The following is a 16,880-nucleotide window of genomic DNA, read 5'->3' as shown; positions in this document are numbered from 1 at the left end:
CCCAGAAAACCATCTCATATACACAGACAGGGCTATGTAAATATTGCCACTTATTTTTCTTATTTGCATGTGCTGAAGTCAGTTTTAAATTTTAGGGCACACGACAATATCGAAAACCAAGCTATTTAAATCCTTTACTCTTATCGAAATATGGACTTGAGGCTGTCCTGACATCTCTGTTGAATTCTGTCCTAACCGGGGAGCAAACATGCTGGCGAACTGTGTGACCAGAGTTTAAAGATGACAGTTAACCAAAAGCTAATATGCTTGGGCATGGTGGCATCAACCTGTTGTTCCAGAACTTGGTGGCTGAGATGGGTAGGACATTTGCTCGAGGCCAGCCCAAATGGCACAACGTGTTGCAAATGTCACAAAACACAAGGAGGAGGTGGAATGAAATAACAATAACCAGTGCCGTTTAATTTACAGTTTCCTCCAAAAACCAGTTCATCCAGATGCATAATCCCCAACTGTATAGATCTGCTTTAACATTTGCTCTTCAGCCTACGAAAATAAAAACTGAGCTATGGACATACATGGATCCTCCCCTTTATCATCTTCTTACACGCCATCACCAATCCCAAGCTCTGATGCTGTCCTCGCCTTGTGCTGCAAAAACAGTCATCTGTCATCCTAGCCCAATCAGTCACCAGGAAATGATGCCAGACTTCCAAGTTCTATTTCTTTCTCATCCCCCCCAACAGGAAGTCAGAAGCCAGGCATGTGGGGGCAATAAGGAATACAAGATGTTCAAAGGACACACTGTCCACACAGCAACGTGTCACCAAGTATTCCTGCAGGCACCAGGTCATTCTGTTGGCACTGCCCTACTTTAGCTCCTACCTAGGGTCAACTTCTGGAACACCGGAATCATAACAAGCCAAGGACAGCAGTAAGGGCTGGGCACAATAACAAGCCAAGGACAGCAGGGAGGGCTGGGCAGAATACAGGCTTCCTGACCTTGGTTATGGTTCCCGGGCCTCCTCAGCAGTATAGGAGAGTAGCAGGCAGCAGGAGGATAAACCTGCCTTGACTAGTCTACGTGGCTCTGAGACAGAATGAAACAGCACCCATGCAGCCAACTTCTGCCAACCCCATCGCATCCTAGTGGATAATCTCCAGGATGAAGCCAGGGAGAGAGACAGAAATTCACGACACTAGAGCAAACTGACCCATACCAAAGGAGTGTCATCTCACAGTGACACAGGCGAGGGGTAAGTGTGCAAACAGCACAGAAAATGGGAATTAAAGAGGAGACTGTGACTGAAGAAATCAGAGGAGAATTTCTTCATTTTTTTTTTAAAGTCTGCACTGCACTGTTAATTTCCTCCCTAGGATTAGATGCTCACAGATTTGCTGAAGATAACCAACAGCAACAGAAGGAAACTGTACTTGTTTTCAAATACCTACTTTATTTTCTTGTCTCATATTTTCTAGGACTTCCAACAGCCTGTTAATAAGCAGCGTAACTAGCTTTTTTTCCCCCGATTTTAGTGAAACATCTTGAGTGCTTCCTAATGAAAATCAGCAGCTGTCAGGAGTGGTGGTTCATGTCTGTCATCCCAGCACTCCGGAGAGAGGGGCAGAAAAATCAGCGCAAGTTCAAGGCCAGCTTGGTCTACGCAGTGAGTACCAGGCCAGCCATGACACCACACTCTCAAAATGCAAGAGACAGACAAAAATAAAAAATAAAAAAGTCACCTACAGAGGAAAAAGATCAGACTGGCATTTACTCTGCTTACTCAAGACACAGAAAAGAACTCACACCTGAACTTCTGTACCCTGAGCCTGTATCCCGACATCTGTACAAGGTGTCACTTGACTTGCAGAACAAGAGAAAATGTTGAGGGGGGCGGGGTATAACAGCTCCACAGGCGTGGCTGAATTAATAGCTTCCATTTCATGCCAGACTCTAGTCTATGCATGTCACTTAGTGTGGCAGTTCATCTCCAGAGGTGGATACCATTCCGGTTTCCCTTTCTCTCCACGCATGCCAGCCACACTCCCAAATCAACGTATTGAAGGAGAGAGAAAGGAAAGCAGTAAGAACTGTTACTACAAACCTAGTATTAAATTAACAGGATATGGTACCATGACTAAGGACATGTCAGTTAAAAGTTAGAGATTCCTGAAGTAAGAAATAAACCCAGAATTTCCCATGCAAGGATGCCTGGCCCACCCTTGATGCAGGGGGAGGAGTTTTGTCCTGCCACAAAATGATAATGATATGATAATCTTTGTTGACTCCCATGTGAGGCCTGCCCCTTTCTGAACACAGGAGGAGTGGGGGGGGGGGATAATACGGGAGGTGGGGGGAGGGAACAGGAAGAGAGGAGGGAGAGGAAATTGTTGGCATGTAAAATAAACACAAAAAAATGTAATAAAAAAGAAAGAAACCAGACTATTTTGCAACAATAGTCAAGAATGGAAGGAAAGAGGATGCTGGGAAGCAGCAGGGTTGGAAGTGCATGTGGGGTGCACAGCAGGGTTGGGCATTCCTAACCTCTCTGTATGATTACTATAGACAGAAATTAATATTGCTGACTTTAAAAGTGGGAAGCTGAATAGGTCAATTACTATAGGAGAGGCTGGGAATTTCTACCATTAAAAAGGAGAGCAGAAATACATAATTTCATAGTAAGTTGCATATATCTCGTACAGAATAGAAATCATTAAAATTAATGACTCAAGATGATAGAATCGCAGAGATACCCCTACAAGCCCACCACCTTAGGGCGAGCCATTGAGACTTAAAATGAAAACGAATGAAGTTAGCATAGTGAAAGAAAGTGGAGGTGTTACCACACATGAGCACTTACAAATGCTGTAAGGAGACCCCAAATGAACATTGCTGACAATGGGTGTGGGAGGTTGGGGAGGGAGTCACTCTAGTGGGCCGTTCCCAGAAGACCATCCGCATCATCAAGGTAGACACACATGTGGATTGAAAGCAGTGGGTTAGACCAACAGGGTCTGAAGGGCATCTGGCGAAACCGACTATCCATTTTAGATAAAACTCAATGCAAGACAAGAAGAAAGCTGAAGATTTTAAGCATGAAAACACCTTACCATATAAGATGGAAATAGCGGCCATTCTGACAGTTCGTCAGTGAATGAGGGGTTGCGTAGCAGCGTCCTCTCACTCCAAGCCTTCACCCCAGGAAAACGGAGACAACGCTCACAGGGCTCAGGAAACGCCAAAGGTTACAATACCCAAGCTCCTCCCAAGGTTCTCGAGGAAGCTACTCCTGCCAGGGAAACTGAGACTCTCCAGTGTTGCTGGCTGCAATGTGGACAGGGCGCTCCAGAGAAGCAGCCCTCAGCAGCCTTCAGGCCGGGATGGCTTTTCTGTGATGAGTCGATCTGCTTGTGAGCTACCCATGCCCTGTGAGGGATGCCAATAAACTCACAGGCTCACTGAGCTCCAGCTGGGTAGAATCGCTTCTTGGGTCTGTCGTCAACGCCCTATTTTGGGAGAACAGACACTCGTTCATTAAAGATAGTACTAGTAAAATCCAAATGCATATTCAGCAAAGACTGCCAACAACATACAATATGATCTAATTGGTGGAAAATATGTCCAGACTACACAGCAGTCAGTGCGTATAAAGTGGGAGGATTTGCATGTCACTGGTCATGGCAGAAGTATGGCGTTTCAAATGTCTTTTAGACCATATATAGGAAAAGATGTATCGGAGATAAAATTAAAATATATTAGGAATGAATGTCAAATCAGTGTGTGTGGTGGGCAGGGAGCATCCTTCATACTGTTTTCCATGAAGTTTAAAGTAGAGAAAAGAAGCCCATAACACAGTACCTGACACAGATTGGTGGCCAGAAAGTTAAAGCCCACCTGTCGACAACACTGTCTACACACTGTACAGCTGACATCCAGAGGGAAGGGAATTCACACAAGCACGAAGGACTCTGAAATCGCCTTGGTCCAGAAGAATAAAGAATACAGGCTGACTTCCTCCACAGTCCTGCACTAAGAGAGGATGATGTCCCTGCCGCCATACTAGCTGAAGCAGAAGCCTCCACTTCTGACACTGCACACAAAAGGTCTGAAGGAAGCTTGCCAGCCTGCTAGAAAGGAGACCCTGTCAGCTGACAACCGCACTTGGTATTTGGGGCCATCAAACCTTCCAAGTCACAAGCAAGCTTTGTGTAGTATCGCCCTCCTTCCTCCTCCGTCTGCTCTGAGCAGACCTTCCCATTGCATTCGGTGCAAATCAAAAGCCTGTCCCGGAGGCCTTGGAGATTTGGCTCAGTGGTCAAGAGCACTTCTTTCTCGTGGAGAAGACCTGGGTTCAATTCCCAGCACCCACATAGTGACTCACGACCATCTGTACATCCAGTTACAGGACATCTGACACTCTTGGCCTCAGCCGGCATCAGGCATGCGCATGGTATACTTACAGGCATGCAGGTAAAACACTCATACATACGAAATAATATAAACTATTATCATTTCATTTTTAAATTCTAATATTATTATTTTTAAAAAGCTCACCAAAAGAGAGAACAAGTCACCATAATACTGACTCAGCCAGACCTGTTACAAAATACATTCTCTATGTTCAAGCCCCAGGAGTTAAATTGATGCCAAAACTTAGAAACTCTGTTCAAACACCTTTTAAAACCTATCCCTGTTGGCTGGAGAAAGCTAGTCTCCTCTTCTCTCAAAGCACAGAGCTGCTCAGCTCTCTTGTTCTTCAGGCCCATGCATAAGACCCTCTGATGCTCAAGGGCTATCATGTAGCTGAGCTCAGGCAGCTCCTGAGCTCAGCCAGGCCTCTGCGGCCTGATCCCTGCATCCAGCAGGTGACCACCAGGAACCTTTGCCTGCCCGATGAGGCTGCCCTGCCTCCTCCCCCACTCCCCATGCATGAACTCCATTAGCCTTAAGGCTTGATGAACTGGCTGTTTAGTATCTTCTGACATCTTCAAAAAGCAACTGTGAGGCTTCTTTATCTTTTCAAAATGTAGGCTTCTGTAGTGCTGTGTTAAAAATAACACCGTTACCTCTTCACAGCTAAGAGCTTTGAATTCACAAGCTCATCACTAGTTTTGACCAGTCTGACTTCCCCTGTCATCCCGCCGGAGAGGCTAGAAACACAGAATGCATTTTAAATGGCATCTTTTCCAGCCCAATCAGCCCGCAAAAGCCCCTCTGATGGCAGCTATTTCTGTGTGAAACGGAAAAGCTCTGGATGCATAAATGTATTCAGATGACTGATTATAATTACCGCGAGAAAGGGCTCGTAGCTATCACGGAATCATTTCAACTTTGGGAGTGAGGGAAGAAAGACGTACGTGAAGCTCCACTCCACTGCCAAGTGGCTACAGCGAAAAAAACACCCAAGACCAGACATGCATTTTCCATCCCACACCTGGGCCAAAGAGCAAGGCCTTTTGTTTGTACTAGGGTCCTGTGGGAAGCAATACCCTGGTGACTGACACAGAAATAGCCTAGTGTCAAACTGGAACCTAAAGAACCCCAAAAGAACACATATTCAGTACCTTTGTAAAGCCCCCCAATAAGTAAATAGCATCAAATAACACGGCACCTGTGTATTGCAGCACCCTGCTTCTGGAAATGTCAGTAAGCCCCACAGTGTGATCATAGCTTCACTGTTCCTCAGGGGACTTCAAGAGTACTCTGAATTTCATGGAGTTGAGGGAAAAGCTGTGTCGAGTGTTCAAAAAAATTCTTCCCTCCTGACTCCAAATTCTAAGAACAGGCACTAAGGGATTGCTTTCTATGAGCATCTTAATGGTGTTTCTGCACCTCCATTTGTATGCCCACATGGTACCCAACCATTCTGCTTTGGGTCCCATCATCTGAGCTAGAGATTGAACTGTGTTGTCTCTCTCCAGTTCACAGGGTGAACCCCCAGGTCCAGGGTGACAGCATTTGGAGATGGGACTCAGAGATAACAGGCATAGGTGGGTTCAAGAGTATAAGACCCTCCTGATAGGCAGAGACCAGAACACGAGAGACTCCCTACTGTCATGTGAGTATAGTCTCTAAGCTAGGGGCAAGGCTTCAGAGACCAGATTGACAGGCACATTTTTTGCTCAAGTCTCCAAAACTGTAATACAATAAATGCCTGGAGTTCAGAGCCGCCAAGTCCGTGGCATTTGTCATGGCAGCCTGAGCTTACTAAGACATCTGCCTTCCACGGATCCCCACAGCTCCATTTCCTGGCACTAAGCAACCAAACCACCCATCCGACTGAGGGCGCTTCCCTGTTCTACACTGGGATACCAAAACACATTTCCTTCTAGCTGATCCACGTCTTTCAGAAGGCTCCGCTCTCCCAGCAAATGTTATCTCCGCACAAACAAAAGGGCGGCATGCCACAGCGAGTGGGCACCTAGGGTCATGTCTAGCTCATCACACCTCTTCGAACGGCCTATGAGAGTCATTGCTCTGAAACCAGGTTTACTATATCTTTAATATATTGAATAACGTGTATTGGGAAACACTTGGCAAGTTGCAAAGGGCCATGTCAAACAGAGTTACACTGTCCTAGCCCCGTTTTTGAAATCTCACCTCAGTGCAAAAAGAACACAGCTCCAGGAACACAGTCATAATAATAATGAAGATAATAATAATTATTAATGATAACAACACAACCTACACATATGACAACACCCATGGTCGTCCATATCATTCTTCACGCGTTATTTCATTGCCTATCCAGTTTCTGGAAAGTGGGAGGGACCTTACTTCCTCAGGAAGACTCACACGTATGCTACGGCGCTGGACTCAGGTGCTTGCTAGGTCTCCCTGGCTTGGGAATTTAAGGTCTGACTGCCATGGTCCCGTCACCCATCCATCCAGTCAATGCCATTGCAAAATTACATACGGCTCCTTCTGTACTTGGAGACAGCTGGCGTTACTGTTTATGGTCTACATCGGGGCAAGATGCTTTCTCAATAGTCAGGAAAAAAAAAAAAGAAGCAATGATAGAATAAGAGGAATCCCAAAAAACATTTTAAAGGTTTTTTTTTTTTTTTTTTTTTTTTACACTAGCCAGTGCAACTGAGCAAGTGGCCGCCATGCCTAAGATACTAGATGTAAGGGCCGAGTCTCACTTTTAAAACTGCAGATGCCTTGCACCTGGCCCAGAGCAAGAATCAGTAAAGAAGTAGATGCACATCCCAGGGAGCGCTTGGGAAGGGCTTCTCCCACAGACAGCAGGTTACTAATTATAACCCCCCAAGCTCTCCTTTGAGAATTCGCAGCTGCCAAGCCTCGCTTTGAAGTCAGAACTTTGACTTCACATCCCATCATGACGGTGATGCTGCCTCTGAAGTGTCTGAGTTCCTTCCTCTGTAAGGTAGGGATACCAGCCATCACCATGCAGCTTGGCCGTAAACACGGATGAGATAGGTACACTGCTCTTAGCGCATCAGCCAGTATATCATACACGTATATCATACACAATACAGGCTGCCTGCCACACTGGGGATCAAAAGCAGGATCTGGCGCATGCTAGAAGACCATTTTATCAGTGAGCTACATACACACCAGCCCCATATTTCTCTTTCTTTTTTTTTCTTTCTTTTATTTCTTTTAAAATTCTGTGCAGCTCTGGCTGCCCGGAAATTCATTATGTAGATGAAGCTGGCCCTGAATCTCCAGAGATACGCCCCTGCCTCTGTCTTCTGGGTGTTGGGGGTTAAAGACATATACCACCATACCCGGCTTGTTTATTGTTTACAAATCTCTCTGAAGAAAAGGCTGCATAAGCCAAATAAGCCATAATCTACTAGCCATCTATAAACTATATCTAGAAATATTTCCATGCAATTTATCTGTCTACACTATTCTACAATGTGTATTAAAAATGTGTATTTTGTGCTGGATAGCAATAAACAACGATATTAAGAAAAATCCACACCTTGTTTCCAGGTTCTAAGATTTAAAGCCAAGTACACACCCTGACGAATGGGACAATCAATAGGGACAGGGCCTGCTGGATAGAGGGGTGGACACTGCTGTAATTCTAAGCAATAATGTTCCAGGAATTTCCCAGACAGCTATCTCCAAGGTGGGCCGCTAAACAAGAATAGGAGGTGCCATATGCAATTCTGCAATGACATGGAATGACGACAAAACACTGGGTAAATGGGAGACAGATCGTGGCCAGTCAGAATTTAAATTCTCAAGCCAGGGAGAGCCATGCAGGCACCTGAATCCAAGAACGCAGCATGTATATGGTTCCCTGGGAAATCAGGGTCCCCCCAAACACACACATACACTTTCCTAAGAAAGGTAGGCAATACAGCATGAAGATACCAAGGGTAAGAGGCAAGAGAGCACAACCAAAAGTGTGTGTGTGTGTGTGTGTGTGTGTGTTGTGAGGGATTAGCCACTTGGAGCTAAAATAGTTTTAATGCCTGCTAAAGCAACTTCTAAGATCAATATAAGCACCTTAAAAATCTACTCAGGCCTTAAACTACAGGTGAAACACCTGGATGGACTATCGGCTGGCAAAGAATAAAATGCAAAATAATCATCAGTCGCAACGAAGGGCTTGTACTAAGGCTCCAAGGGGAGAGGGGCATGCTGCTGAAACAGGACAGCTGCTGCGGGCAGCCTAGAAAGCAGCTGGCTCATCAGAAACACGAAGTCGTTTCAGCCCACTCCAGGCCTGGCTCAGGAGCTCCACTGTGTCATGAACAATAGGCCTTAGAGAAAAGAAATAAAGACACACACACTAAGCCATTCGAGTGACAGGTCAAAACCCCTAATCCTGAACATTTGCGTCTTCAAATGCAAACATCATAATGGAAATGTCCCTGGGTTCAGTTGCAAGCCAAGAAACAGACCCACACACGTCCCCCCAGGGCGTTCATTAATAAACAAGGCCATTCTGGCCTCTCTGTTCCTAATTCTCATATTTCTCTAATTTGGTTGTCATCCTCTAAATGAGGGTCATAGGTCATTCTCCCTGAGGACAGTCCCACGCAGGATACGAGTGTAACATTTTGGGTCAAAATTTTAATTTCTTCAGGTGTCTTGACTTATATAAACTAACAAAAGCATCAGCGTATCAGCCTAAAGGAAGTGGGGTGTTCAACCTTTGACTCTGTCTCCCTCTGTGACTGGCCCTGACCCTAGCAGGCAAGAATGGAACAGCATTTCTGTGCAAACGAGCTCGCTTATGAAAGGTTAGACTGACTGTTATTTGAGTGGAAATTGAGAAAAGTGCTCCACAGAAAGTCACAAAGGGACTATAATTTCATAAATCTTTAAAATATAAGGTTTAGGGTAATTTTTTCTTTAAACCTCTCCATTACTCTTCTTTCCGGAGACCGTGGCATGATTGGCCTTTAAATCCTGTACTCTGTGATCTGATAAAGCCCACGGTAAAATTTAACGAAGTGGAAAGTACAGTACTAGCATTCTGTTGTACAAGGAACTTTCTGGAACTTTCCTTAGCCTTCCAGGGAAGAAGTGAAATAATATGCCAATATCAGAAAGGGTGACATTCACCAAGCTGTTGACAATTTTAATCTTTCTTTTAAAATAAGTCACATTATCATTAGTTTGAATGTTACTGGAAACAGGTTTTATTGACTGGCTCACAAAATAGCAACCCAGCCAGGGGGAAAAGGCATTCCAACTTCAGTGAAGGCAAGAATATGCAAGGAACAGGTTTTTTTACATCTTGTAAAAAGAAGCCAAGCACTGCAATAGAATCGCATGACTCTCCCTTTCACCCACCACACCCGGTTCCCCAAGCCCTCATCCCCACTGAGCTGCGAAAGTTCTGTGGGCATTAATTAATTCCCAGAGAGGTCCTCCTGACTAATCAGGTTTTCAGAAGGGTTTTGGCATGTGGCTTTGCTTGATTATGGGTTCTACTGTTTCCCAGTCTCCCCTCAACTACCCCCAACTGTAGAAAAGGGTACATTCCTACCCAAGAGGAATAAAAGAGTCAGGACAAAAACATTTTTTTAAAAACAAGCATAGATAGTATTTTGCTTCACATAACAGCTAATATAATTTCATATAAAATTTACATGTTTCTGAATTCCTCAGCACAGTTTAGTGTCTGGTCCCTGGTAGACCAGGGGCCTCTGGAGAACATCATTTTACACCAGCTTCGATACCTGGAGGAATTCCCTCAAGGCTTAATTCCCCATAATTGAAAACTGATGTTAAAAGAAAAGCAGGGCTGGGGGAGTGAAGGAAAAGTTGCAAGACATATCTAACTATTAAATAAAATTTAAATATTTGAGAATGTTAAAAGCAAAAAGTATTTCAACTTTTCCCTCCCATCTTGCTTCTCCTTGATCTCATTCTCTGTACCACAGTGGGCCACAGTAGAGAGAATCTTTGTTTTTCCAATTGTCTCTGCAGCTTCTAGAACCCCGTGCTAGTGAGTTTTATCCCAAGTGATTATGGCGGTTAATATCCCAAACCAGTAAAATGACTGATGTTTTGCCTGGCCCTGGAAGGAGTGCCTACCTCCTCAACTATGAGATCTGTCAGAAACAGGTTTGCAAAGCCATTCATGCAGAGAGCTCTGCTTGCTCCTGTACCGCAGAGCAGGTAAGTGTACCGGTATTTTGTTTGTGTTTTAACAAATAAAACTTGCCTGAAGACTAGAGTGCAGAGCTAAACCACCAGAGGCCAGGGAGTGGTGGCACAAATGTTTAATCCCAGGACTCGGGAGACAGAGGCAGACGGTATCTGTTAGTTCAAGGCCACCCTGGGCAACGTGAAATTGATCCAGACTATAAAAGAAACAGAGTTCACACAAAGGTGATCCCAGGACTTGAGATCCCATGCCTTTAATCCCAGCACTAGGGAGATGGAGAGAGGCGTGATCTGGCTGGATCGAGAGAGAAATATAGGCGGGAGGAGACAAGCGCTCACTGCCGTCAGAGGAGGCAGTCAGAGGACAGGATGGCCCTTTTGGTCTGAGGAGTCATTCGATAGAGGTAATAGGTCTCTCTAGAGGTTGGCTGCACTGCTCTGACCTCTCAGCTTTCACCCCCTAATATTTGACTCTGGGTTTCGATTGTTAAGAACAATTAGAATTTGTACAACAGGTGAGAAAGGTCATTTTCCCCTATATGGCTGCCATCTGAGATACAGGTCTGAAGAAGTCAATGTCTCTCTTTAATGGCTGAAGATGTCCTTCTTAGAATTAAGCCATTTCATAGAAAGAGATTGCTAAGACAAAGACAGAAGGGAATAACACAATAACCACAAAAATTGAGATAGAAAGAAAGATACACATATATGGAGAAAGAAAGACATGAAAAGGAAGAAAACAAATTCCATGACCCCAGTTAAGCCCTGGATTCCACTCTATCTGAAACAAGAACACCCTTCAACTTTCTTGCTATGTGGCTAAAAAATACCCTTTACAAACAATAATTTATGTTCATTTTTAATAATCACAGTGCATTCCCAAAATGAAAATACAGGCAAGTGATATCTAAAATCAAATCCTTCAATGCTTTTTCAATCCCTTCAAAATTTTAGAAGGAATGGAAACTTCTATGTAGGATTATGTGCAACCTAGAGCTCACTTCCCATGGGTCAAGGCAAGTGCTGGAGGAGCCTTAGTTGAAGATACCCTGTGTAAAGAAAAAGGGCAGACGCTACTTGCTCAGTTTGGCCCACTGTTCCGAGCTCTGGCTTCTACACTTTCTCTCTCTTGCTCACGATTGTCTGACCTGAAACCTTGCTGGAAGCATCCCATGCACACTGTCAATCAACACCCTCTCTTCCACCTCCACTTGAGCTCTTCCCCAGTCCTTTCCTACGGAGTAGCCACATTCTTTAAACACCACTCTCAGAGTACATACAGCATCTGAACACTGCCCAGCTCCTGTCTTCCACCAGACCAGGAGCTGCTTCAACCTGCATCTGTCCTGTCCATCTGTGCATCTCAACAGTACCACTAACGCAGTGATATGAATGCACTCATCCGTACTAAGTCCGAGAATAAACCGGTGAAATCTTTTCTTTCGCTGCTCATAAGGCAACTAAGAGGCCATAAAGAAATTGAGCCCCTCAACGCAGGAAGGACCCATTCTTCTAGAAACACATACCTCAGTGCTGATGGAGGGACCGTGACACCCTGAGTGTACTGTATCCTTTGCCACCTGCTGTTTATATGCTACCACTGTAGACTCTAACAACTGAAAAACACTAAGCCCAAAGATACGATGGGATGAGGCAGGGTTCCAGGAGTCTTCATCGCTGGAAAGCGGGATGCTTGGGGCTGCACCTCTGACTTGTTCACAAGATGCAAAGGTGTTTGGAAGGGACATTCCACGTCGTGATGAAACCACTCCTTCCATGTTCTTAATCTGATTTACTGTTTCTACTCAAAAGACCGTGGGCATGAGGCCCCACTGCAGATATCCACTGCCTGCCTACAGGCCGGCACATGGAAAGGGAACAGTGGCAGTGGCTGACCAGAATCTCCTAGTGGGTGTTCTCCATAGCACACCTTATTCGATCTCTTCCTCTTTAGAAATTCCATCAGCCTTCAAAGTTTGTTCCAAAACGCCCATCTCTGAGCTGCCCTGCTGAAGAAACCCTAGCCCCGCACAGCCAGCATCACCCCGCACTCACTCCCTTACTTGCAGCAGCTGATGATACAACCATAAGCCAGACTCTTGCAGCTTCCCATCTGGGAAGCAGGTAATGGGTCCCCTTCTGAGTCTGACAATCAAGGACCCATTTCTGCCCTCACTGCTGTGAGCTGTGGCTGCAATCAGCCTCCTTTCAGCCTTCGGCTCCCAGCAGCTGGAGGTAAGAGGATGTGAGTCTCCGGAGGAGACAATCAGGACCTTCCATGTCAATAACAGCGTTAAAATGTGAAGCGTGTGCTGGAGGAGGAAGAGGCTGAAGTCATCTTGTGAAGAGGAAACACTCAGGCAGCTGCCATGGAAACGCGAAGATTCTCAGCTAAGAGCTACCAGAAGCAAAGCCATTGCTCTCGGAGTGTTCTTCTTCCCTTGTTATTAGAACCAGCTTTAGGTTAGCTTCCTTCTTCCAGCGGTGCCCCCCCCCCCCCGCGACTAGCTGTCTTTTGGCAGATTATTCAAAGGTTAATGTACATGGCTTAAGTTATAAGGGCATTTTCATTTCGAAAAAACACAGGCACTTATACTGGCGGCTACAGGTTTGAGGGGAAATCCTGCTCGTTCCCCAAGACAGATCCATTTATCATACATGGAGAGCAGGGCAGACCCTGGTGATCCCAACCTTGCCAGTTTCTAGGAAGAAAGGCCCGGGGGCAGGGTGAGTGCTTGCTGTCCTTCAGTTCTCTCTGTGCCCTCGTGTTCTCTCTCTCCCTCTCCCTCTCAATTAGGTTCTTGTGAGAAAACACCATGGGCCAAAAGCAAGTTGGGGATGAAAGGGTTTGAATTTCGTCTTACAGCTTGAGCATCAAGGGCAGGGACATCATGGACGGCTGCTCATTAGTTTTCTCAGCGTGCTTTCTTATAGCATCCAGGACCACAAGTTTAGGGGTAGCGCCACCTTGGTAAAATAGACCCTCCTGCATCAATCATCAATCAAGACAATGCACCCAAGGCTGGCCCACAGGCCCTTTTCGTTGTGGGGGACATTTTTTCAATTGGGGCTTCCTCTTCTTAAAGGACTCTAGCTTGTATCAAGCTGGCATGAAGCTATCCCGGAAGCTCTCTCTTTTTCTCTCCCTCTTTCTTTTCCTCCCTCCACGTGCCTGATTTTCCCAGTGCCAGAGCGGTTCTGTTCTGGATGACAGGAAAGGAAAATTCGGTACCCGGAAAAAGCCAGTCTAATTGCTTTCAGTGAAATCACGGGTCATTTCACTCTAAGGAAATAAATACCACCCTCCCAATCACTCGGCCCAGAAGGCCAGCTATGTGCTTGAATTCGTAACAAAAATCAAAAAGGTAACCTGAAGTAATAAGGGTGGCGGGGCCGCTTCCCCAGCACCCCAGCCACCCGCTCGGCTAGCTTATGCCCCAAAATAATTACACAGACACTGTATTCTTTTAAGCACTGCTTGGCCCTTTAGCTCTAGCACTTACAGGCTAATTCTCACATCCCGATCAACCCATCTCTAATAATCTGTGAGAACCGGTCTTACCGGGAAGATTCTAGCCTAGTCCATCCTGGGTCGGAGCTTCATGCCGGGAGCGGGGCATGGCATCTCTCTCAGGCGTCTGCTCCCTAGAGGAGAGCTGTGAAGTCTCTGAGCTCACTTCCTCTTCCTCCCAGCATTTTGTTCTGTTTACTCCTCCCACCTATCCTCTAACCAATAAAATGGGCCAGGGCCGTGCCTTTATTAGCCAATGACCTTCCTCCATCATTTCCCCTTTTTCGGTTTAAACAAAAAAAAAAAAGGCTTTAACATAGCAAAATTACATATAACAAAACAGTTATCAAATAAAAGTTACAATAATCTTTATCATAACTAAGGAAAACTTTAACTAAAACTAACTATTCTTAACTCCATCAAAGACTCCAGAAAGATACACTACTACCTAAGCAAACAAGAAAAAAGCAACTTTTAAAACTCTAGAAATGACAGAGACATCTCGCTGCCTGGACAGTCACCCAAAGTTCCTCTGTATCGTTGGGGCATCCATCTTCAGCCTTCAGGCCCATGGTATCCAGCAGACATTTCCATAAAGCAGGAAAATTCAAAGTCAGTTCAGTCACTATCTGTTGTGCCCTGCAAAATGTCTCGCGGACTCTTTCATGAATCAGGAACCCCGAAAGATCATCTCACCTTAGACAAGTTCAGTAGTCCTCTCTCTGTGGGTTCTCTGTGTCCAGTTTATGCAATAGTCCAGGCAAGAGCAGTTTCTTGCCCAAATGGCTATCAAAACTCCATAACGAGCCTCTTCGATGCCCATCTTCCTCTTGAAGTAGATTGGTGCTGCCAGGAGCAGAGTGTCTCATTGTCATGAAAAGTCCTCAGTTATTAAAACATTAAATGTCCTATTCTGTAATCTTTGAAAGACATGAAGAATGTCTATCTAAAATATATCTCTATATATCTAGAAAATCTAACTAACATGACTACAATGATTATCCATTAACAACCTATATTTCTTAATTATACATTACATATTTAAATGAACTACACAATCACAATACCTTAATCAAAATCAGAAATACATATACATATAACAAAATTGACCCTAAATTTCTATTAATAAAGCAAAGTCTATACTAATGCAAATTATTCATACCTATATCATATCCCCCTTTAAATGTAAAAGAACATTTAGAAACCATATTTGGGAACATGGGTGCAGTTTTTTCTCTCCAAACTGCTTCCTGCTGAATGGGGGCGTCGTTAATTAGGTCTTTCATGGTATAACCTGTGTGCTAGTTTCATCTCAGTTGGCAGTTGAGCGAAGCAATTTTTTGAAGGCGTTCACACCAACCCTTCAGGAGGGCGTGGTCCATCATACCAAATCGGAATAGAAGAAATGAACAGCGTCTCATCCTCTGTGAAAACAAAATAAGAAACTCCTTTCCAAAGCATCATGTCCTTAGATCCAAATTTCAAATTTAAGGCATTTTCAAAGTATCTATGTTGGATTAGTTCAGCAGCATTTATAAACAAATATCTTTTAGCAGTTGTTTGTCCTTCCTCAGCATTCAAACAATTCAAAGAGAGCATAATAGCATACAGTATCAAAATTCTCTGTGTATTTTCCATCTTTGTGCAGCTGTGTTTTAACCTCTATTTTGTTTATTTTTACTTTTAACTCTTTGCTTTTTGAGACAGGTTCTCTGTATCTTTGACCTGAAGTAACTCTGTAGACCAGGCTGTCTTTGAACTCTCAGAGATCCACCTGTCTCTGCCTCCCAGGCATTCAGGATTAAAGGTGTACACTACTACACCTTGAACTCACAGAGATCTCTTTGTCTCTGCCTTCTAGGCACTGGGATTAAAGGCGTGTGCTACCACACATAACAACTCTCTTCCTTTTTTTTTGTTTTTTACTTTAAGAACTTCAACTTTTAGTCTGCATATATTTTTAACACACTGTAAACCATTTAAAAATTTTCTTTGTCTTTGAATCTCTCTTTACTGTATATCTCTCTTTTTCTGACCACATGAATCTTTAATTTACCAAGCAATCTCAGTAGGACTAAAGGCGTGGCTTTGCCAGCTAGATCCAGTCCATTCCATAGCTTTCCAGCCTCATGGCGGATATACAGGCTGTAGCCATGTTTACTGCCACAACTGTATGGCATTTCAAGGTCCCTGCCAGCAAGTGAGCTACAACAGACAACACTCAAGTCCTCTCGGTAGCCGGCCCTCCTGCCTCAAACAGTCAGAGTTTGCCCTGGCAGGACAGCCCAGAAAGCCGGCATTTTTAAATGGCGCAGCTTTTTTCCTGCTATGGCTGAAAACCGAAAAGCATGCATTCAGCTTTTCGTCAACACTGTTTAAGTGTTTCGTGGCAGGACCTCTTAATGAGCTGCAGGCTTTGCAGCTAAAGCTGAGTCAGGAAGCCTCTCTTAGATGAGGCGCTTGCTTGCCTCTAGCAAGCAGAGTAGAACTGAGAAATTGCTGCTACCAAGAAACCAGGCACAATGCTTTCCTTTTGTTCTAGAATTACTTCCCAAGCTGTCTCAGGCTTTATGTGGAAGCAGTTGTCCACGTGGGCGCCATATGAAGTAATAAGGGTGGCGGGGCCGCTTCCCCAGCACCCCAGCCACCCGCTCGGCTAGCTTATGCCCCAAAATAATTACACAGACACTGTATTCTTTTAAGCACTGCTTGGCCCTTTAGCTCTAGCACTTACAGGCTAATTCTCACATCCCGATCAACCCATCTCTAATAATCTGTGAGAACCGGTCTTACCGGGAAGATTCTAGC

At 44.7% G+C, this 16,880-nt stretch overlaps 1 protein-coding gene across 3 annotated transcripts in view; it reads right to left on the bottom strand.

Annotated features, from left to right (window-relative positions):
* Lypd6 (LY6/PLAUR domain containing 6) overlaps positions 1–16,880 on the bottom strand; it is a 116,912-nt gene that overhangs the window by 57,490 nt on the left and 42,542 nt on the right. Inside the window, exon 1 of one of the 3 annotated variants that reach the window (XM_041631373.1) lies at positions 3,070–3,156. The exons of the other annotated variants lie outside the window; for them this stretch is intronic. The gene's annotated coding sequence lies outside the window, so the exon portion shown is untranslated. Of the gene's footprint in view, positions 1–3,069; positions 3,157–16,880 lie in introns of those variants that run through there. 3 annotated transcript variants of the gene reach the window in all.

The sequence above is a fragment of the Microtus oregoni genome, unplaced genomic scaffold, assembly GCF_018167655.1.
Source record: "Microtus oregoni isolate MIOR12 unplaced genomic scaffold, Mior012 000037F_ref0000500, whole genome shotgun sequence".
NCBI lineage: Eukaryota > Metazoa > Chordata > Mammalia > Rodentia > Cricetidae > Microtus > Microtus oregoni.
The sequence above is the reverse complement of the archived record's forward strand: the minus strand, read 5'-3'. Positions and strand labels throughout refer to the sequence as shown.